This window comes from Galeopterus variegatus, unplaced genomic scaffold (genome assembly GCF_000696425.1).
Source record: "Galeopterus variegatus unplaced genomic scaffold, G_variegatus-3.0.2 Scaffold233, whole genome shotgun sequence".
NCBI lineage: Eukaryota > Metazoa > Chordata > Mammalia > Dermoptera > Cynocephalidae > Galeopterus > Galeopterus variegatus.
The window spans coordinates 739,649-759,865 of NW_007726344.1; the positions used below are offsets into that span (position 1 = coordinate 739,649).

The 20,217-nt window shown below is 51.8% G+C and overlaps 5 non-coding genes across 5 annotated transcripts; 2 read left to right on the forward strand and 3 right to left on the reverse strand.

The window, feature by feature from the left end:
- Nucleotides 1–2,067: 2,067 nt before the first annotated feature.
- Nucleotides 2,068–2,140, reverse strand: TRNAK-CUU. Its single transcript has one exon. It is a non-coding gene; the product is annotated as a tRNA-Lys (tRNA).
- Nucleotides 2,141–5,121: 2,981 nt separating this feature from the next.
- On the reverse strand, nucleotides 5,122–5,193 carry TRNAP-AGG. The gene has a single exon. It is a non-coding gene; the product is annotated as a tRNA-Pro (tRNA).
- A 2,938-nt stretch (nucleotides 5,194–8,131) lies between these two features.
- TRNAP-UGG lies at nucleotides 8,132–8,203 on the reverse strand. The gene has a single exon. It is a non-coding gene; the product is annotated as a tRNA-Pro (tRNA).
- A 570-nt stretch (nucleotides 8,204–8,773) lies between these two features.
- Nucleotides 8,774–8,846, forward strand: TRNAK-CUU. Its single transcript has one exon. It is a non-coding gene; the product is annotated as a tRNA-Lys (tRNA).
- A 9,242-nt stretch (nucleotides 8,847–18,088) lies between these two features.
- TRNAP-CGG lies at nucleotides 18,089–18,160 on the forward strand. The gene has a single exon. It is a non-coding gene; the product is annotated as a tRNA-Pro (tRNA).
- Nucleotides 18,161–20,217: the final 2,057 nt, after the last annotated feature.

The following is a 20,217-nucleotide window of genomic DNA, read 5'->3' on the forward strand; positions in this document are numbered from 1 at the left end:
GGCGAGGTTGGGGGGTGGGTTGGGGAGTTGGGGTTGAGGCTGGTACTTAGGCAAGAGCCTGTATGTGGTTTTCACGGAAGGAACAGGCGAGGCAGGATGAGCAGGTTTAAGGTGGGCTAGTTTGAATAATTCCAGCGTGTTCTGGGCCATAGGGGTTGTCCCTAGTTGTCTGGTGCCTGGCCCTGGGGTGGTTAGAGCAGGTGCGTGTGGCCTGGAGTGTGAAAGCCCAGAAAGGAGGTGGTTGAGGGGTGTGGGATCTGGATCGGTTGGTTTGCATTGGAAATGTGCCAGCTCAAAGGAGTTGTTCACTATCTCTAGGAATTGGCTAATCCTGGGGAGGTGGGGGACAGTCCCTCCAGGGTTAGCAAGGTCCCAGATATCAAAGTATCAGAATGCAGAAAATAAAAGACATGGTTAATACAGGCAGCGACTGAGGGTTTTGGTGGAAATTTGGGGGCCTCCCAAGCGGGGAAGAGCCACCTGATCTGAACCCCAGAGTCATGCCTGGCCCTGGGATTACTGCCCTAGGCAGGCGCTTTCTTTTCCTTCGGCCAGAACACTTTAAGACTCCTCAGCCCGGAGCCTGGCTCCAGCTGGGGTTCAGCTACCATTTGTCCAATGAATGGCAAACGGACAGTTCAGGATGGTGAAATCTCCGCCGTGGAGAGAGGTCCCTGGGGAGGAGGTCTTCTCGTTTGGCTTCAAACCCCAGAGGAGCCACATTTTGCTTTTCTGGTCGTTTTCGGGCATGGATGGAGCTCCCAGCAGAGCTGGGATGGGGTCTGGGCCTGCGGGGTCGGATGGGAGACAGGCCCTGTGTCCAGACCCGAGCTGGTCCCGCGTGGCCAGACAGGGTCCGGTCACTGAGGCCGGGTGTCTGGGTGTGATCAGTGGATGGAGAGGCACCTTGACCGGGTCACAGACGTCTCCTAAGAGAGCTCCGTGAATTTCCTTAACATCCTCCCTTGTTCTTTGGCTCTCCCTTTCCGTGCCTGCTCCCTCCCCCACCCCCACGCCTCCCCTCCCCCCTCATCCTCACCCCCACATCTCTCCACCCCACCCTTACACCTCCCCTTCGCTTCCCCCTCTTCCCGGTCGTGGCCTGCGCTCGGATGCTGGGCTGGGACTCCGGGAGTTATGTCCCAGGACCGCGGGGGAACCGCAGGCGCGCGGGAGCAGGGTCCCCTCTGCGGGGGTTCCAGGGCTGAGTGGCCTTGGAGGCGGGGGCTTCAGGTCACGAGGCCGCCGTGCCAAGCCGGGCTCAGCGGGGACTGAGCGGCGGCCCCTCCAGTCCCCAGTAGGAGGTGATGGAGGGGCGGAGCCCACAACGCCTGGGGGAGTCCAACCCCCGCAAAGCAGCCTTAGCCCGGCGACGGAAGAAGGACCTGCGGACGCTTTCCCAAGCTGATGGTCTCAGTTTTCCAGGGGCGGAGGGGAGAGCGGGACCCCCAAACACTCGGAAAGGGGAATTTCTGACTTCGAGTCTCGGGATGTGGCAATGCTGAAGCTCTCCAGTTCCCTTCCTCCCCATGGGGACCAGAATCAAATCTTTCCCCATCAACACTGGGAAAGAGGGACAGTTCATAGAAAAAGAAACTGGAAATGTTCCAGAGCAGTTAGGGCTGAGCGGGGTTGAGCTCACTTAAGGCAACAAAGAGTAAGTAGAGCACGTTGGTTCTTGGGTCAAAGGGTATGACCCTCGCTTAGGGTGCGGGGGGGCCCGGGTTCAAATCCCGGACGAGCTCTCCCCTCCCTTTTAGGGACAAGCAGCTCGTGCGGGAGAAAAGACTCAGCGTTCATTAGGGGACCGCCATAGTTGTCAGGTCCACCCCGAATGACTGAAAGCGGTAGGTTCCGGGTGTGATGCACGATTTGATTGATGCTTGCAGTCTGGGAATCTCAGGCATAACCCCTCCCCCAGCAGGAACTCCTAGCGAAAGTTGATCTCCAGTGGGTCTGTCCGGGAGAGGAATGAAACGGGCCCAGTGTAAGTAGATCCTTGGCCGCCTGGCGGTGAGAGATGACAAAGTGGCTTATGTGGCAGGGCAATTGTTCAAGTCAAAAAGACGCCCAACGTGGGGCTTGAACCCACGACCCTGAGATTAAGAGTCTCATGCTCTACCGACTGAGCTAGTCGGGCAGCCGCTGTAAACCCTCCGAACTCACTTTTGCTGTTAACGAACCAAAATAATTAGGCTGGTCAGGTCCTCGGGAAAGTGGGCACAGATATGGCCAAGCTTCGCGTCCCCCTTCAGGTACCCTGAGCGTCAGGCATTGCTCGGAGCCATCCTCGCCGGGGGTTCCGGACATCGGGCACACGCTTTCCTTCCCCGGGCCCCGCGGTGTCGCCGGCAGGAGACTGGGTGGGAGATCACGGCGTCCCAGCCTGTCCCCGGAGCTGCGGGTCGGCGGCGCGGGGGACCGCAGGACCGAGACAAGTGGGGATGGGGCACCACACGGGCCTGTGGACGGACAGACAGACAGACAGACAGAGAATCAGCGGCCGCCTGGAGCCCTGCTGCGTGGACAGAACTCAGAACGGACCCGCGAAAGCTGATCCCACGACACACGGACACGTGGCTCGGAATGGGTAAATGACAACGGGGCCCATCCCCCCTATATGTGATCAAACAAACCCTTGAAATTATTATTAAACCCACCACGTTCCACTTGTTATCATGAAAACTTCATCTATGCTTCTTCTGAATGATCTAAAATCAATATCACCCCAACCCTTCTTGGTCTGCCCTTTCTGCAATCCTGAGCTGCTGGGTCAGCAACCTGACCTGATCCTGAGCTGCTGAACCTGTGACCTGGCCGTGGATTGAGGAGGGGCTTGGGGACCCCGGGTGCCCTCACTGCCACACCCGCCTCCCGCTGGCTGCCTCGGGTTGCAGTCTCCCGGGATCGGGGATGGGGGAGGTGTCCCTGACAGGATCGGGCTGTTCCTCGCAGGTTTGAGCCCCGGGTGGGTTTGGCCTGGGGCTGCCAACCGCGACCCCTTCCTGGCCTGGCTCCCAAGCTCAGGGAAGAATTTTAGATAAACAATGGGATAAGCAAAGTGCCTTCTCAGATGGCAGCGGGCCTGGGAATAGGACCCAGGAGTTCTCTGCTCCCCAACCCCATCCCCAATCTCTGGAGTGGGGTACCCCTCAGAAGAGCTGTTGAGGGTCCACTGAGATTTCGGATTCACCACCTGCAATGTGCGAATCTGGCTTGCCTCCTGAGTTGAACCAAGTGTAGAGAGGAGGTTAGGAGGCAACAGGGGTAGAGAATACTAAAGAGTTATCAATAGTGTTTTTGAACATGTGCATAGCATTGTGAATATTTTAAAACAAAAATAATTTATTTGTAGAGATATATGCAGAAGCTTTTATGGGTGAAGCGATATTTTACATGCTTTGAAATATGTCAGAAAAAAGTGGGGGGAAATAGGTTTTAAAAATACAGGGGTGTGGTGCTGATAATACCAAAGTCTAGGGTCCCATCCCTGTACCCCAGCAGCCAAAAAAAACCCCAAAAGATGAAAAACAAAAAACACGGAAATGGGGAAGGTTGTACTTGTATTTGGTGGACAAGGACGATGGAGGTATATCAAACTCTCTGTACTTCCTGCTCAATTTTTCTGTGAACCTAAAACTGCTTTAAAAAATAAAGTTTATTTAAAAAGAAATACACGTGAAAATTTCAACTGTTATTTCCTTGAATAGTTTTTCAGTCTCATCTTTCTCCTCTTTTGGGTTTCTGATTACTCCAATGTCACACCTTTGGTTGAAGTTCCATAAATTACTGAGGTTCGGTTCATTTTAGGCAGGGGGGCTGGTAGGTACTGAGATCCGAGCCTGTGACCTTGGTACTGTAAGGCTGCTCTCTGACCAACCGAGCTAACTGGACAACCCTGTTTGCTTTTTTAAAAAGTCTGTCTTCTCTCCCTTCTTCAGATTGGGTAATTTCTTTCTTTCTTTCTTTCTTTCTTTTTTTTATAAAAGATGACCAGTAAAGGCATCTTAACTCTTGACTTGGTGTTGTCAGCACCACGCTCTCCCAAGTGAGCCACGGGCCGACCCAGATTGGGTAATTTCTGTTCTGTCTTCAAGTTTACTGATTCTTTCTTGTTTTTTGTTTTTCTACCATTCTGCTGTTGCCTATCCATTAAGCTTTTTATTTTGGTTTCGTATTTTTCAGTTTTAAACTTTGCATTTGTTTATTCTTTATATTTTCTTTTCTTTTGCTGAGATTGTTCTTTCATTTGTGTTAAGCGCAGGTTTAATTGCTCCTCGAAGCATTGGTATGAGGCTGCTTTACCGCCTTTACCATTGTGCTCAGATGGTCCCAATGTCTGTGTGGGCGTCTCTTGTCCATTTTCCTTCAAGTTGGGATTTTCTTGGTTCTCAGTATAACCAGGTCTCCGCCGACACCCCCTGACTGGGAGGAGGGGAGCCTCTTCCTGTTCCCCACCTGGACAAAGAGAAAGTTGGGCCAATGTCGATGTTCACCGTTAGAGGCCGGAGTAATGCAGGGCCATCTCTAATGCAGCAGCCACGACTGGGCATTGGGTCACAGGCCGAAGCGGCCCTGTAGTTTCTGTTCAGATCTCAAAAGGGAAAGGGGAGCTGAGGAGAAAGAGGCCATAGTCTAAGGGGCCATTTCGTGAGGCTCAGGGCAGGCCCTACCCGGCCTCCCGATCCTCCTCTTCGGCCCCCCTGACCCCGCACTGGCCATTAAAAGCAGTAGTGCAGGCGGGGGGCAGAGCCGGGTAGGCTCCCGCGCCGCCTGCTATTCCCCGCTTCCCAGCTCAGAAGCGTCCCCTGGCGGCCCAGGTGGGGAAAGCCAGTCGGGGAGCTCAGGAACTGCGGAGCGGGGACCAAGGACCGCGTGTCCCGAGCCGAGGCTGCGGTCCCCGGCGTCCGGGCGCCCCCCAAACTACCCACTCTGGAGCTCCAGACGCAGAGATTAGGGATCGCCTGGGCACAGATCAGGGATGGTTGAGAGACAGAGGGGCTGGCACATTAGAGCCAAACTGTCCCCCCGCAGGAGGGCGTACCCAGAGCCTACACCAGCCCGCCGGGTTCCCAGCCGGCAACACCCCCGAGGGTTTGGAAGTAGAAAAGGAAGACAGTGGGGCTCGTCCGGGATTTGAACCCGGGACCTCTCGCACCCTAAGCGAGAATCATACCCCTAGACCAACGAGCCACCCTCGGGGGAGGCTGGCGCTCACTTATTACTGGTCACCCCCGCGCCGATGTTCCCAGCCCCGCAACCGCGTCCGCATTTCCCGCGGCCCGCAGGAGGCTCCTGGGCGCCCAGCTCTCAGCCCTGGAGGGGTGGGACGGTTTAGCCGGGCAGCGCCTGTCGGGGCCAGGCCCCGGGGCTGCAGCTCTGGGGATCCCGGACTCCGTCTGCCTCCCTCAGTTCTGAGCCCAGATGGCCTCTCCATATCTCCAAATGAGGCCTCCGCCGCAGAGGAAATTGTGGGTCCTTCCCTGTCTCCACTGCCCCAGACCCAGAGACACCGGGAGGGCCCGGGGGACGGCTGTGCTCGGATTCTTCCTTCCCAACCAGCCGTCGCGCGGGGCAGCTGCCGCTCGCTCCGCCTGGCAGCGAGTTTGGGTGCGACGTGTGGGTTGCAGCAGTGTGGGTGCGACGATTCGGGGCGAGGCGCGCCGGTCATCCCAGACACCCAGTGTGGCCTGGGCAGTGTGGGAGCCTTTTTCGGGCCCTCCGTCCCTGTGCTGGTGTCCTTGTCCGCAGCCCCCAACCCTTCCAGACCAGGAGGCTCCGTCCTCCCCAGAACTCTGTAGAGGGTCCCCAGCCGCCCTTCCCTGTGCCCAGTGGGGTCGTGCTGGCCTTTTAAGCCAGGGAGTCTGGGCCCTGGCTGCCCCTCCCCTCTTCCCCCTCCCCCAGTGCAGGATTGCATTTCTGGTCTCCGAAGAAGGTTTCTGTTGTCAGGGACTCAGGGCAAATGGAGCTCCAGCTTTGGGCATCGTAGACCCTCCTACAGATCCCTAGTGCTGGGTGGGGTTTTCTGGTTACTTTGCTAAGCCTGGGGCTGTCATCCTTGGTAGTGTGTGTGTGTGGGGGGGGGGGGTGTTTCTGGCCTGTCCCAGGCTTCTCTTTGGACTAGCCCTTCTGGCTTTTCAGTAGCGACAGCTTTTCTAGAGTCTGGACTTTAGGGGGAAGCAGAGGGCAGGAACACAGCTAGGGGAAGTTCCTTCCACCCCCCTGCCTCTAGCTCCAGGTGGGGAAGTCCACCCGGGTCAGTTTTCCTTGCTGGGCAGGAATGATGGACAATGAGCCCCTACCCCAGGAAACTTCTCGACAGCCAAGTCACGGTAGGCAGACCCAGGTCCAGGCTTCGAAATTTTTCAAGGTACTCCCAAGAAATTGGCCATGGCAGACACAGTGGTGTCTCTGTGGATTCACAAATGCGAGGACCTTCCCCTGGGACAAACAAAAACAACCCAGGAGCCCTCCCCACTGGGACTTCATGGGCAGTTCTGTCTATCCTGACCGCAGGACAGCAGGAGACTGGGAAAGGGCTGATTCTTTGGGTCATTTTAAATGGTTTTGAGCCATAAGAAGGCGGGGCTCAATATTTAGTAGAGATTTGTATTTATACTAGCAGCGGGAGCATGGACACACGCCCCTTCTGATCCTTACTTAGGCCCCAGAGAGAGCTTGTTTCTTGCCGCTCCCTCCCCCGGCATCCCCCGCAGGACGACCTTGACAGATCTGGGCCTAAAGCTGTGGCTAATGACCCAGGCTAAAAATGGGAGGCTCCACTTTACTGCCTTGAGGTTGAAGGATTCATATTCTGTCAACAGCTGTTTGAAAAGTAAGGGATAGGATGGACTTGGGGTCCCAGATGTCCGGAGTCCCCTGGCAGGGACTGTGCCCAGCATAACGAAATGCTAGAGCCAAACTCGCCTTTGCCTTTCTCTCTCTCTCTCTCTCTCTCTCTCTCTCTCTCTCTCTCTCTCTCTCTCTCTCCTCTCGTGCGGGCGCGCGCCCGCCTGTAGAGATCTGAACAGCAGGGCGGGAAAACCCACCGGCACGTTTGGCTGGCTAGCTCAGTCGATAGAGCGTGAGACTCTTAATCTCAGGGTCGTGGATTTGAGCCCCACATTGGGCGACATTTTGGTTGGTGAAGCGGAGGTAGGGCAGGATGACCCAAAGAGGTGGTAGGGAGTAGCAAGTAAAAATACAAAGAAAACATTTCATTGACTAATCATTAATTGATGGCTTTGACTGGACAGGCCAGTCATAGGCGATGCAATAATCCTCTGCCACACTTGTCACTGTGCCCGTGCCCTGAGGCCTGGAGGCCTCATGCTGTCTCAGGGTGCAGAATTCACTGTACATCTTGAGTGAAGCAATTTAAATTTTGGTCTCAGCAGCTTTTCTTCTTTCCTTTTTTCTTTTCTTTCTTTCTTTCCTTCCTTCTTTTCTTTTTTTTGCCCCCCGGTACAGGGATGGAACCCCACCACCAGCTTTTCACTATCTGGTCATGGGCCTGTTCACCTGGCCAGCTCAGCCAGTAGAACATGAGATTCTTAATCTCAGAGACGTGGGGGATTTGGGGTGATTGTTCTGGAGGAAGCAGTCACCCTGAGCCCAGTCCCACCTGGTGGGCTCTATCTGTGTCTGTGCCTGTAAGTGACATCCCAGCCCAGCAAGCCCGAGCTCTTAGTTGTCCCCAACACTGAGGGCTCAAGACCCGAGGCCTGCCGAGGTGTCACAGCCAGCAGCCAGGCCCCACACTGCCTGCTCCAGAAAAGAGAACTCTTGGGATTGTATCTGAGATCTCCCACATTTAAAGCAAGAAAAACATCCTTAGTCCAAAAAAGTCCCTATTGCTGGTGATCCTTGGTGACTTCAACTTCCTTCCCTCTCACTTGCTTGACAAGGTCTAGATTTTTGTTCCTGGGAGAGACAGGGAGTGCCCTCACCTCTGTCATTTGAGACATAGGAAGGCCATTCCCCTTGGCATTTGTCTGTTTCCCTTGGTCCACCGTCTGTCTTTGCCGGGCCAAAGCACCAAGACATTTGCTTAAACGGGAAGCTTCGCTGTGTCTGCTCTTTTCTGGCGCTGTGCCAAGCTTGATTTTAGAAGAAAAACAACTGAAACGCAGGGCTCGTCCGGGATTTGAACCCGGGACCTCTCGCACCCAAAGCGAGAATCATACCCCTAGACCAACGAGCCGAGGCCTTCCGGTTCTTTCTCCTTTATTCTGTCCACGTGCTCTCCGCCCTCGCTCAGCTGGGACAGTGTCGGAGATGCCGGTCTTGAGGGAACGCGTCCGGAGCGGGAGGGGCCGGTACCAGGGAGGGGAAACGGACAGGGGCGAGGTTTGGCACGACCGGTCCGGAGTCCAGGGTTCCATTCCCCGAGGCGTCTCTGCCACCAGGACCTCCCTCCGGTCCAGGCGGGGACTCGTGCCTCAGGAGCTGGGCGCGGCTCGGGGACCACGTGGGACCCACACTAAGACTTTCCTGCCCTCCCAACCGACCAGCCCCGGCCATGCGCCTCGGGTCTAGGCGAGTCTCGTCTGCTCCAAGAAACAGGGCCAGAGTCAGGGGCAGATCCAGGGCCACCTGTCCTCGGCCAAGCCCACCCTCTCCTGGGGTCGGCCCCCAAACACCCCGCGCAGCTCGGGCTTCCCCCAAGGTGCAGGGTCTTTCCTTGGGCCCTGGCACCACCCAGCAGCCCTTCCCCTGTAGGGGTGTCCCTGGCAGTGGTGACTATCGGGTCCCCGGGGAGACTCACCGACTTGCCCGTCTAGCTCAGTCGGTAGAGCATGAGACTCTTAATCTCAGGGTCGTGGGTTTGAGCCCCACGTTGGGCGCAAGGTTTTGCAATTCACTGGTATGTGGGATTCTTGGGGGCTACTTAATCAGAGGCGACCCAGATTCCGATGTTTGGGCCTTAGCTTTAAGGCAGACATTCACTGAGTACAATCCCTGATGATTCAGCGGTCCAACCCCACGAGGTGCGCATGGATCAGATGCCAGGACCTTCTCACTCTGAACAAGGTCAAGACAAGCACGCCAGTTCTCAGGCCCTGATTCCTAGAACCAGAGTCCATCGGGAAGGGTAACAGGAGTTTGTTACCAGCCAAGGTATGTCTTTGGGGAGTAGCTTTAGGCACATTTCCCGGGAGTGGTGGGGTGGGGGTGACTGTGCTGAGATAGAGGCTGTCTGGGAGCCCGAGGAAGGCAGATCAGAGGCTGGGACCAGCTGCAGGCGCTGCACCAGACTCAAGTCCTGAAGGCTTCAGCATCTGATTCCACCTGGAGGCTGTTGGCTCAGGGGGCCTTTCAACCATGATCCTGTGTCATGGGGGTACATGGGGAATAGAGGTGAGGGTCATTTGTGTCCTTGGCCTCTGAGGGTGGCAGAGCCAGGGGTGAGTTGGGGACCAGAGATTCTTATTCTGACTCAAATTATCCAGCCTGGGCATTTTCCAAAGAAGGGGACAAGGGGAAGAGGCATCACTGCCCTCGTGTGATGGTCTTTACTTCTTTTTAAAAGGATTGGCGCTGTCAAAGACTAAGCTGGATTTTTTCCAGGAATGCAAGGTTGGTTTTCCTGTTCACAAATACTATCAAAGTAATTCATCATATTAATGAAATAATAAAGAAAAGTCATATGATCTTAAGGTTTGGAAGGACAATTTACACCTGTATCAATCATGCTTTTTGTTATCTGTGTTTTATGATGGTTTGACATCATGGGGGGCCTTATTGGCTGGGAAGAGATGTCCCTCCCAGGGCTGGCTAACTCCTTGAGATAGTAAACAGCTCACTTGCTGACATGCCTTTCATAGGCAAACCAGCCAATTCAGAGTCTGTAACTACAATTAGCTCCTTTATCTAATTCTTGCACACCAAGCCAATATTTCCCCTGCCCCAAATCAACCCAGAGCCAAGGACCAGACAACTAAGAACAGCCTTTAAGCTTCAAAGCCCATCTAGTCTAATCAAAGTCTGACCAGTTAGCTCGGTTTGTTAAGGCATGACCTTATAACACCGTGGTCAAGCGTTTGGTTCCCCATGCTGGCTGTTTGGAAAATTATTTAAATTTGCCAGTCCTGAGCTGTTTACCACTCCCTACATTTTCTTTCCAAGGAAACCCCAATAAGGCTTGTGGCACAAATCAATGCCCATTCATAACTACGTATATCACACACACACACACACACACACACATCTTAACAAGCCAGAAATGATTGTGCATACAGAAAATCCAAAATGTTTCTTCCACTTCTTTCTAGTTCCATTTCAAAAATGTGAAGATAAAACAATACAGATTATAGGAGGTAACCTAGGAGAACATCTTCGTGGATGTGAGATAGGCCACGATTTCTTTTCTTTGTGGCTGGCCAGCATGGGGAACCAAAACACCTATGATCTCGGTGTTATGAGGTTGTGCTCTGAGTTAACCTGCCAGCCCAAGATTCCTTAAATGGGTTACAAAATGTGCTAACAGTAAGAGAAAATTTTGATTAACTTGGATTACATTAAAATTAGGATTTCCTTTTTATCAAAAGAGAAGATCTTTGCAATACATATATCTGAAAATAAATACTGTTTAGAATACATCAAGAAGTCTTATAAATTGATTTCTTAAAAAAAGACAGGCGAGGGCTGAGCCCGTGGTGCACTCGGGAGAGTGCGGCGCTGGGAGCACAGCAGCGCTCCTGCCGCGGGTTCGGATCCTATATAGGGATGACTGGTGCACTCACGGCGCTCACTGGCTGAGCGCGGTGCGGCCGGTCTCAAAAAGGACCCCCCCCCCAAAAAAAAGACAGGCAAAAAAATAGATAAAAAATAAAAATAAGAATAAACAGAATTAAAAAAGACAGGCAACATAAGAGAAAAAATGGTCAAAGGCTGGAAGAAACAATTCCCAAAAAAGTATATCTGAATGCCCAATTAGCATATGAAAATGTGCTCAACCTCATTAGTCAGAAAATGCAATTTCAAACCAAAACAAGGTCCCACTGCACATTGACCAGAAAGATGATAATGGGAATGACAGATAATGCCAAATATTGGAGAAGGTGAAGGACAATAGAAAATCTCTGTCTCTGGGTGGCAGTGTCAACCACTTGGAAACATGCACCTGTAGAACACATACAGAGTCCGAGAGTATATGCATCCTTAGCTTAGTAAATACTGCCAGTTTTCCACAGTTGTTGACAAATTTTTCCAATTGTTGACATGTGCAATAGGATTAATTTTAGTATATGTGCTGCTGAAGACAACACTATGATAGGTTCATAACAGCGTTATTCCTAGCTCATATGTCCATCAACTGTTGAATGGATAAACTGTAGTATAGAATCCATGGAATATTATACAGCTGTTAAAATGAACTGAATTACTGCTATTGGCAACAACACAAGATACCAGGCTGGCTGGTTAGCCCAGTGGCTCAGTTGGCTAGAGCATGGTGTTATAACATGAAGGTCAAAGGGTTCGAATCCCCATTACTGGTCAGCTGCACCCCCACACAAAAAAGGCACACACACACCCTACTGCTACTGCTATATGGCTTCACTTATAGAAGGTTCAAAATAAGCAAAATTAACCAATGGTGTTAAAAATGAGGAGAGTGGGGCCGGCCTGTGGCTCACTCGGTAGAGTGTGGTGCTGATAACACCAAGGCCGCGGGTTCGGATCCTATATAGGGATGGCCGGTTTGCTCACTGGCTGAGCGTGGTGCTGACAACACCAAGCCAAGGGTTGAGATCCCCTTACTGGTCATCTTTAAAAAAAAAAACAAAACGAAAGAAAGAAAAAAATTGAGGAGAGTGATTATCTTTGGGGAGTATTTGCAACTGGAGGGTGCTGGCAATACCTTTATTTCTTAACTTGGGTAGTTACATATTTACTTTGTGATCATTTAATGAGCACACCCTTTCTTGTATGCATGCTATACTTCATTGAAAAGTTTATTCACAAAATTGGGCATTATATGGAAACGTCAGGAAAAAAAATAGAAAAGAACTGTTCTCCTAGCAATCAAGAACAATGGCCTATTTTCAACTCTTTTCCTCTCTCTTTCTCTGTTGAATAGCCTGAAACAAGAAGAAAATACAAATTAAAAATACCTAGCCTTTACCATCACTGTAAATGTGATGACGTCTGATGTTGTCTAGAATTTCCACAGGAAAGAAATCAAGCCCAAAGTAATTTCTCACCTCAGAAATCTGAAGTCAATGAATGGATGGGCTTCCCCGTCTGCCTCTCCCACCCACTGAAACAAGCGCCTGTTCCCTGACTTGATTTCCCTCCCAATTCAAGCCAGCAATGAAATAATTAAAGAGTTTGAGTCTACCCAAACTCTCCCTTCACTCAATAGTTAACTGCTGAAGTGCAGAGATGTGAGATAGGAGAAGTCATATGCCCATCTCTCCCTGAGGGACCTGTTCACTGGAGAATCCATAGCCAGATAAAGAAGTTGAGAAAGTTGCAGAAGAATCAAATCTCTCTCTAAACAGGTGGATACATGGTTTAAGAAGGCAAATGCACAACAAATGCTGCTGGTGGCATTTGCTCCTTGTGGCAGGGAATGCAGAGCAAATTGAAATCTCATTATATGAATGAGTGACTCCCAGCCTGGAGCCAAAGGAAGGAGGGGACACAGATTTACACTTTGTGCCTAAACTCCTCCGAGCTCCGGACTGATACCTGTGACTGCTTATTTGACATCTCCTCATGGATGTCTCACCCCATTTCAGATATAATTGAAATACTGTTCTAATTCTAAAAGCAGAATTTTGGATTTACATACCCAGGTTTGCTCCTCTCTTTGAACGTAGAGCTTAGATCATGGCACCACAATCAATCCAGACTTTATTTCCTTCTCTCTCTCTCCCCTTTCACTTTCAAGCCAGCAGAAACGCCCCTGGGGGCTGGACATCACTCTTCACCATGGCTTTAACTAAAGCCATAAGCTGTATGGCTTCTGATGCTTGTCCTTCCAAGCCATCCCCAAGAGCATGGCAATGATTCTCTAAAGATGTAATTTATATATTTCCTTGCCTTCAGTAAATTCCTCTGGCTTTTCAAATAAAACTCAATTTCTTTTCTTTCTTCTTTTTTTTTTTTAAAGGATGACCGGTGAGGGAATCTTAACCCTTGACTTGGTGTTGTCAGCACCATGCTCACCCAGTGAGCTAACCAGCCATCCCTATATGGGATCCGAACCCATGGCCTTAGTGTTATAAGCACCACACTCTCCTGAGTGAGCCACGGGCCGGCCCAAACTCAATTTATTTTCTAGGACAGTAGAGTCTGCATTATTTTTCTTCATTTCCTTCAATCCACACCAGTTAGCAGTTCCTGAGATGCTATGTTTCCCACAACCCCTTCCTGGGCTGGCTGTTTCTGCTTTCTGTCTCATCTTAGGGTCACCCCCAACACTCCTAAACTGTTATTGGTTCCCATCTCCACAACTCGGTTAGTTTTATCTGACTGCACCCTTATCATAGTCGGTAATTTTTGAAAGTCTTCGTATGTTACTTTTTATTTTCAAATAATTACAGAGTCACAGTAAGTTGCAAAACATAATTCAGAGGGCTGGTCGGTTAGTCCAGTTGTTCACAGTGCAGTGTTATAACTTCTGGGTCAAGGGTTTGGATCCCCCTTCCAGCCAGCCAAAAAAATTAAAAAATGAAATTAAAAAAAAAAAGAAAGAAAGAAAGAAAAGAAAAAAGAAAAGCTAAATAAAGATTATTATCAATCTTCCCTATGAAATGTGTGTTCTTCACCCTGTGCACCACTGTACTGACAAAAAATTAGATGCATGATTTAACAAAGGACATCTATGATCCTTGATGAAATTTTGATTCTTTTGAGAAAAATTTAGAACTAGTTCTCTTTTTTCTTACCTTTTATTATTATTTTTTTCTTACTCTGACTTGTTCTTTAAAAAACAAACAACAACACACAAAAACAAAAAAACAGGGGCTGGGTTTTTTGTTTTTTTGTTTTTGGAGGAGGGGTGTGGAATTGAAGATTTTCGTACGTTCGGATCTCGGGAAGGGAAGGAGATCGAAGAAGGAATTTGGGCTTCTGCACATTGGTGCCCAGTGGTCTGGGTGGCCGGGTGAGCAGATGTCCGGGCTTCATCCTGGTGCTTGCAGAGAGGTTTCTGCAGGAGGAGGCGCCCACAGGGTTGGCTTACTTGGGCTGAGATTTGAGGGACAAGGGGCCTGAGTTGGCCGGGGCCAGGGCTCCTGGACATGGTCTTCACACACTCCCGCCCGCAAACAAGCACCGCGGCTGCGGTCTTCGCCTGCAGCGAGAAGGACCAGGCCGTGTGCGCTGTCCAAGGTACTCAGTCCCGGACCCAGGAGGTGGTGCTGCAGCCGGTTCCTGGGTACTTAAGCTCCAGCCCAAGGACCCTCTCAGTGAGTTTGAGAGGATTTGTTTCGTTTTACTTACTCCATTCTTTCTAGGAGTTTCTGTTCGCTCCATTTCACACCTTAAATAACCACTAAGCTGATCACGGAGACCTGTGGGGGCTCGTCCGGGAATCGAACCTGGGCCTCTCGCACCCAAGCCAGAATCATACCTCTTTGATCTGGTCGTTCCTCGCCCCGACCAGTCCGCGCCCCCACTCCCCACCCTCAACTTTGTCAATCTGGAACCCAAGGCTTCGCGCTCTCCATTCTGTGATAAACGCTGGCCGGCCGGGTGCTAGGCTGAGCGGGCCTAGACCCCAGGACAAACCAGGCTCCGGGAGCCCGCGATCGATGGTGGGCAGCGAGAAGCCCACCCGGAGGCGAGGGGTCCCCCAAGCAGGGCCAACGCTCGGGTCTGGGGCGGGGTTGCTATAGGGCAGCATAGGGCGGGCGACCTGTGCGGGAATGGGGAGGATCCTCTCCCGCCACTCGCAGATCCTTCTCCACGACCTGGCCTGTGTCCTTCAGCTTTTCCAACCTGCTCAGGAAGATTGGAAAGAAGGAGCCAGAAGGTGTCGCGATATTGGCCATCAGGGTTGGACCTCGGGCCCACTCTCACCCTATTCATAACCTCAAAGCCAGGAGCGCCTGGAGAGACTGTCACCACCAGGCCCTTCTCTGCCCGCCGCTGTCAGTCCCTGGGAACCTCCTCTAATACCCGCTCCTGCTGTCACAAGCAGAGACGGGGGCAGAGCTGATGTCTGAGTCTGGACAGGGGTGCTTGGCTCTGTGAAGACAGAAGGGATGGCCTTAGAAAAGGGCAGGGGGTGGCCTCTGTGATGGAGCCAGCCCTGTTACCGCTCAGCCCCTGGCTAAGACTCACCAAATTCTGTTACCAAACCCAAGCCCAGCTGCCTGCCCCAAGCCAAAACAAACGACGCAGAAATCCAATGTCGGTGGCACAGGAAGTCAGAGTTGTTCAGGAACCCTGTGACCTAAGGAGGGACGTGGTAAACCTGGAGGAGAACGGCCAGGCTAAAGCCATCTCCAAGACTCAGGCTTACGGAGGGGTTTTAAAGAGGGGGCTGAGGGAACGGAACGTGGGAAATGAAAAGCAGGGGGAGGGGCACGTGAGCCGCAGAGGCTCTGTGCAAGGAGCCAGGTGCAAGGTCTCGCCAAGACTCCGTCTGATTTCTGCTCCTGTCCTTGCTGTTATCTCAGGGTCCTGCTGCCGGGTGGAGTCAGCACAGCTGTATTGATGTCTTCCTTGGCTTCCCGGGGTCTGGATAGTAGCTCCAGGCTACTGGGAAACAACTTTACATTGATGCAAATAATGTCATTTTGCCTCGTAACTGAGGTTCAAAATATCAAATAACCATGAGAAAGAGGGAACTCAGAGAAATGTATGCAAAGAAAAAACTTTTTTTTTTTTTTTTTTTTTCCAAAGCCCCTGCGGCTTCAGGTCCCAACGAGGCTTCAGTCCTGCTCACTCTAACACACGGTCCAACCCGAATGCGGCTGTGGGCCACTTCCCCGGCCACGCCCATTCCTGGCTCTGACTCCACCCCAACGTTCACCCTTCAGTTTCCGTCCCAGGCGCCCTGGGCTTGGAGCCAGAAGGGAGCGCTGAGCCTGGGCCCGAGAAGGGAGAGGCCTCACGGGTGTGGCCTGGGTCTGGCCTCGGTTCTAGGGGCGGTGGAGGTGACTCCCTTCCCCTGCACCAGACCTCAAAGTGGCTCTGGTCCTGGAAGACTGTCCCCATCCCCACCTTGGGTGAGAATCTTACATCTTCCAGCAAACCTTCCCCTCCGCCACAGTGGGTAAGAGGTCTTGACCCTGAACTTTGTCCTAGGGTCTGAGATTATCTAATGGGTTGAATTGTGTCCCCCCCCAAAGATATTTACAAATCCTAAGCCCTGGTACCTGTGAATGGAGCTTTATTTGGAAATAGGATCTTTGTCAACATACTTAGTTAAGGGTGGAGATGAGATCATACTAAATTAGGTGGGTTCTAAATCCAATGACCAGTGTCCTTAGAAGAGACTTAGGAAGTACACACAGAGACCCAGGGGAGAAGGCCATGTGGAGATGGAGACAGAGGTTGCAATGACGCAGCCACAAGTACCACCAGGGACTACCTGGAGCAACCAGAAGCAGGAAAAAGGAAGGATCCTCCCCAGAGCCTTCAGAGGGAATGAGGCCCTGCCCACACCTTGATTTGGAACCTCTGACCTCCAGAACTATGAGAGAATACATTTCTCCTGCTGAAAGCCACCCAGTTAGCAGCCACTTGCTACACAGCTGCAAGACTGCTCTCCCACACTCCCTGGGCCCTCTCTCTTCTCAGATCAAGGCATGGGGGGCACAGAGTGGAAATGCATACTGGCGCTAGCAGGCCCAGAGGGACTGGGGGTCTGGGATCCCTCCCCCAACACAGACGGGAAACCCCTAGAGCCACAGCCTCCCTCTAGGACTGGCCACCAACCTGGGGCTCTATCCCCTTCAAAGACTGGGGGACTGGGCTCTCGTCATGAAGACCAGAGCCCCAAGCACTGGATTTGCAACCCTATATTGACTCAATCAGGGAAAGGTGGGAAGGGGACAGGGCTGGGTGGCTCCATAGGAGTACCCAGGCCCAGGGTAGGTGCTCAGAGTTACTATGTAGAGTTTGTGTGGCTGTGCTCAGTACGGGGTTCAGTATTAGTTTCTGCTGTAACAAATGACCACAAACTGGGTGGTTTGAAACAACAAATATTTATTCTTTCACTGTTCTGGAGGCCACAAATCTGAAATCAAGGTATCCACAGGGCCACATTCCCTCTGATGGCTCCAGGGGGAATCTTGCCTTGCCCCTTTCAGCTCCAGACATTCTTTGGCTTATAGACACAGAACTCCAATCTCTGCCTCCATCTTCAAATAGGCTTCTTGTCTTCTGTCTCTTATAAGGACATTATAAATTCAATATCTCTTATAAGTCATTGCTTTTTGGGTCCAGGTGGATAAGCCAGGATGATCTCATGTTGAAATCCTTAAGGGCATTTGTAAAGGTCCGTTTCCAAATAATGTCATGCTCACAGGTTCTGGAGCTGAGGATATGGACATGTCTTTTGGGGGGCCACCATTTGACATTTGACACCTGTAGGGGGCTTTTCTCTGTTTCTCCCTGTAGAGTCACTGTCCCCCACATGCCCTGAGTGCCAGGAACTCATTGCCAGAACTGTGGCCTCCCCCACCCCAAGTTTGTGGTCCACGCTGGCTAGTTGCTGGGATCCTGTGGGTGAACGAGACCTATTTGTAGCCCACAAAAGAAATGAACAGAAAGTTACACACTCAAGTGTAGTCAACAGAGTATGATTTGCCCATAACTGCAAGGTGACTGCAGGGCCCAACAGAGGGAGGTCGTCGCCCACTCTGGGGAGAATCCTGATCCGCTCTCAGCGCTTGTTTGTTCCGCGCCCAGGCTTGGCAGCCCCAGACCCAACGCATAAATGGAAACGTCACCTTCTGCTCTTTCCTCCTCCTTCTAGAGGGATTCAGGCGCACAGACCCCGTCTGAGGGGACCAGAGTTTACTTGACACCTGTCCCGCCTTCTCCCTGTTCCCCGGCCACAAACTACAGCCCCCATCGCCGACACAGCCCGGGACCAAGTGCTCCCAAGGAGAACAGTAGTCCTGGCTCGTTGGTCTAGGGGTATGATTCTCGCTTCGGGTGCGAGAGGTCCCGGGTTCAAATCCCGGACGAGTCCCAAGGGCGGCGGGTTCCCTTTTTCCTGTTATTTATTTCAGAGGAGAATAGAATAAAGAGCTCAGAAAGTGGTGACTGAGCCCGGAGCCTCATGCGCTTTGGACCCATCCAAGTTGGTAATGATGCTGGGTCGCTCGGCTGCGCGTGGGCTCCGGGCGGCGGGGAGGGGTGTCCTTGGTCCTTGGGTCCCCTTGGGGTGAGCGACGGGGGGAGGTGTGGGGTCCAGGCTGGCCCTTGAAAGCTCCGCTCCGGCCATCCCGCTGCGATGGTCCCTTTGGGTAGAGTGCAGACACCCTCCCTCCCTCGCCTTCCCCTCGTCGCCCTGGGAACCTCCAGCTCTGCAAGCCAGGGCGGAGTTGCAGCTGAAGGTCTCTGAGAACAGGGCAGAGCTCTGTGTGACTCGGTGGTCCAGGCCTGCGCTGTCCAGTAAGGTAACCACGAGCCACGTATGGCTTTAGAGCCCTTGAAATAGGTATGGCTGGTACAATTGAGATGTGCTGCCCTGAGAGTAGAATACATATAGGATTTTGAAGACAGTGCCCCAAAAAGTAAGATGCCTCATTATGTGTTTAAATGATATTTTGGATATATTGGATTAAGTAAAATATATGATAATTAATTTTACCTGTTTCTTCTTACTTTTTCTTTTGTCTAATAGTGACTACCAGAAAAATTAAATGGCAGATGTGGCTCCTGTTTGGGACCGGCAGGAATGGACCGCGCTAACTTAGAGGCACAGCTCTGGGTGTGCAGGGCAGAGTCCTGCTCCGCAAATGCTGGCCGGGCCGTAAATGTGAAAACTTTCTTTTCCGTTTTGGGGCCCCGCAGGGTCCGCCGTCGTCCTCCCAGCCCAGACTTTGGGTCTCTGGACAAGACGTTCAGCAACGGAGGCCTTAATTTCACCATCTGTTAAAGAGGGACGGTAGCAGCACGAACGCCACACATTTGTGAGTCACACTCGAAAAAAATGCTTAACACAGCGCCGTGCCACGCAGCCGGTGCTCGTGTGTGTTTGGTAAAATTTCGTGCTAGTTCAAAGGTCAGGAGCCCTAATGATGGGGGACGGTGGACCATTCTCTATTGCGGGGGCCCCCCGCGGACGCAGATGGGAGCCGGGGACGCGGGCCCCCCAGAGGCTTTGGATCCTCCTCTCCAGACTGGGGGAACCGGCCAGGGTCCCACGAACCACCTCCGCCCTCTGCCGCTCCTGCGCCCCAAGTGCCAGGACCCGAAGGAACTCGCTTGCTCCTCCCGGGCTGCCCTAGAACCTTCGAGAGTTTTCGCTGGCCTGGGAACACGGCCGGGATCTCGGCTCTTCGTTCACATTTTGAGGGTCTAGAGGCCGTGTCAGAGATTTGGGGACAGAGCCGGGTGCACTACCTGCAGCTAGGGGCAGGGGTAACGCTGAATCCAGAACATCTTCCTCCTGGGCCCCAGACCTGATTTGAACTGGACAATCAGGAAGGACTTGATCCGTGTTTGCCGGGCTAGGTCAGCAGCTAGAGCCTGAGGCCCTTAATCCACACGACGGGGCTACTTGGGCTCAACTTTAGAGCCCAGGTCGTTTACCGAATGTCACCTCGTGGTGAACAAAACCTGGTACTTGTTTTCTCCTCTCTACCTTTTCTGTTTTTAGGTCTACATCGTACCCTGAATTGATTTCTGTGTATGATGTGAGTTTGTAATGGATTCCTGTTTGTCCTTCTCCTAGTTCAGATCGATTTATTCAAAAGACCATCCTCTCTCCCACTACTCTGTAGTGCAAACTTTTTCATAAATCAAGGCTCTGAATACTTGTGGTTCTAATTTTTGCACTGCCCTGTTCTGTAGTGTATTTCTACCCTTGAGCCCAAATAAGTTTAGCTTTATGATAAATCTTTTTTTTTTTTTCATTTTGTTTTTTTGCAGCTGGCCAGTATGGGGATTATGATCAGCCTTGATCTCCAGTAGAATAAATATCCCAGATTTGTTTTTCAGATTTGTTTTGGTTATTGCTTCCATATGTGTTTGAATCAGCTTGTCAATTTACACAAAAATAACAACTGGGATTCTTCTCCC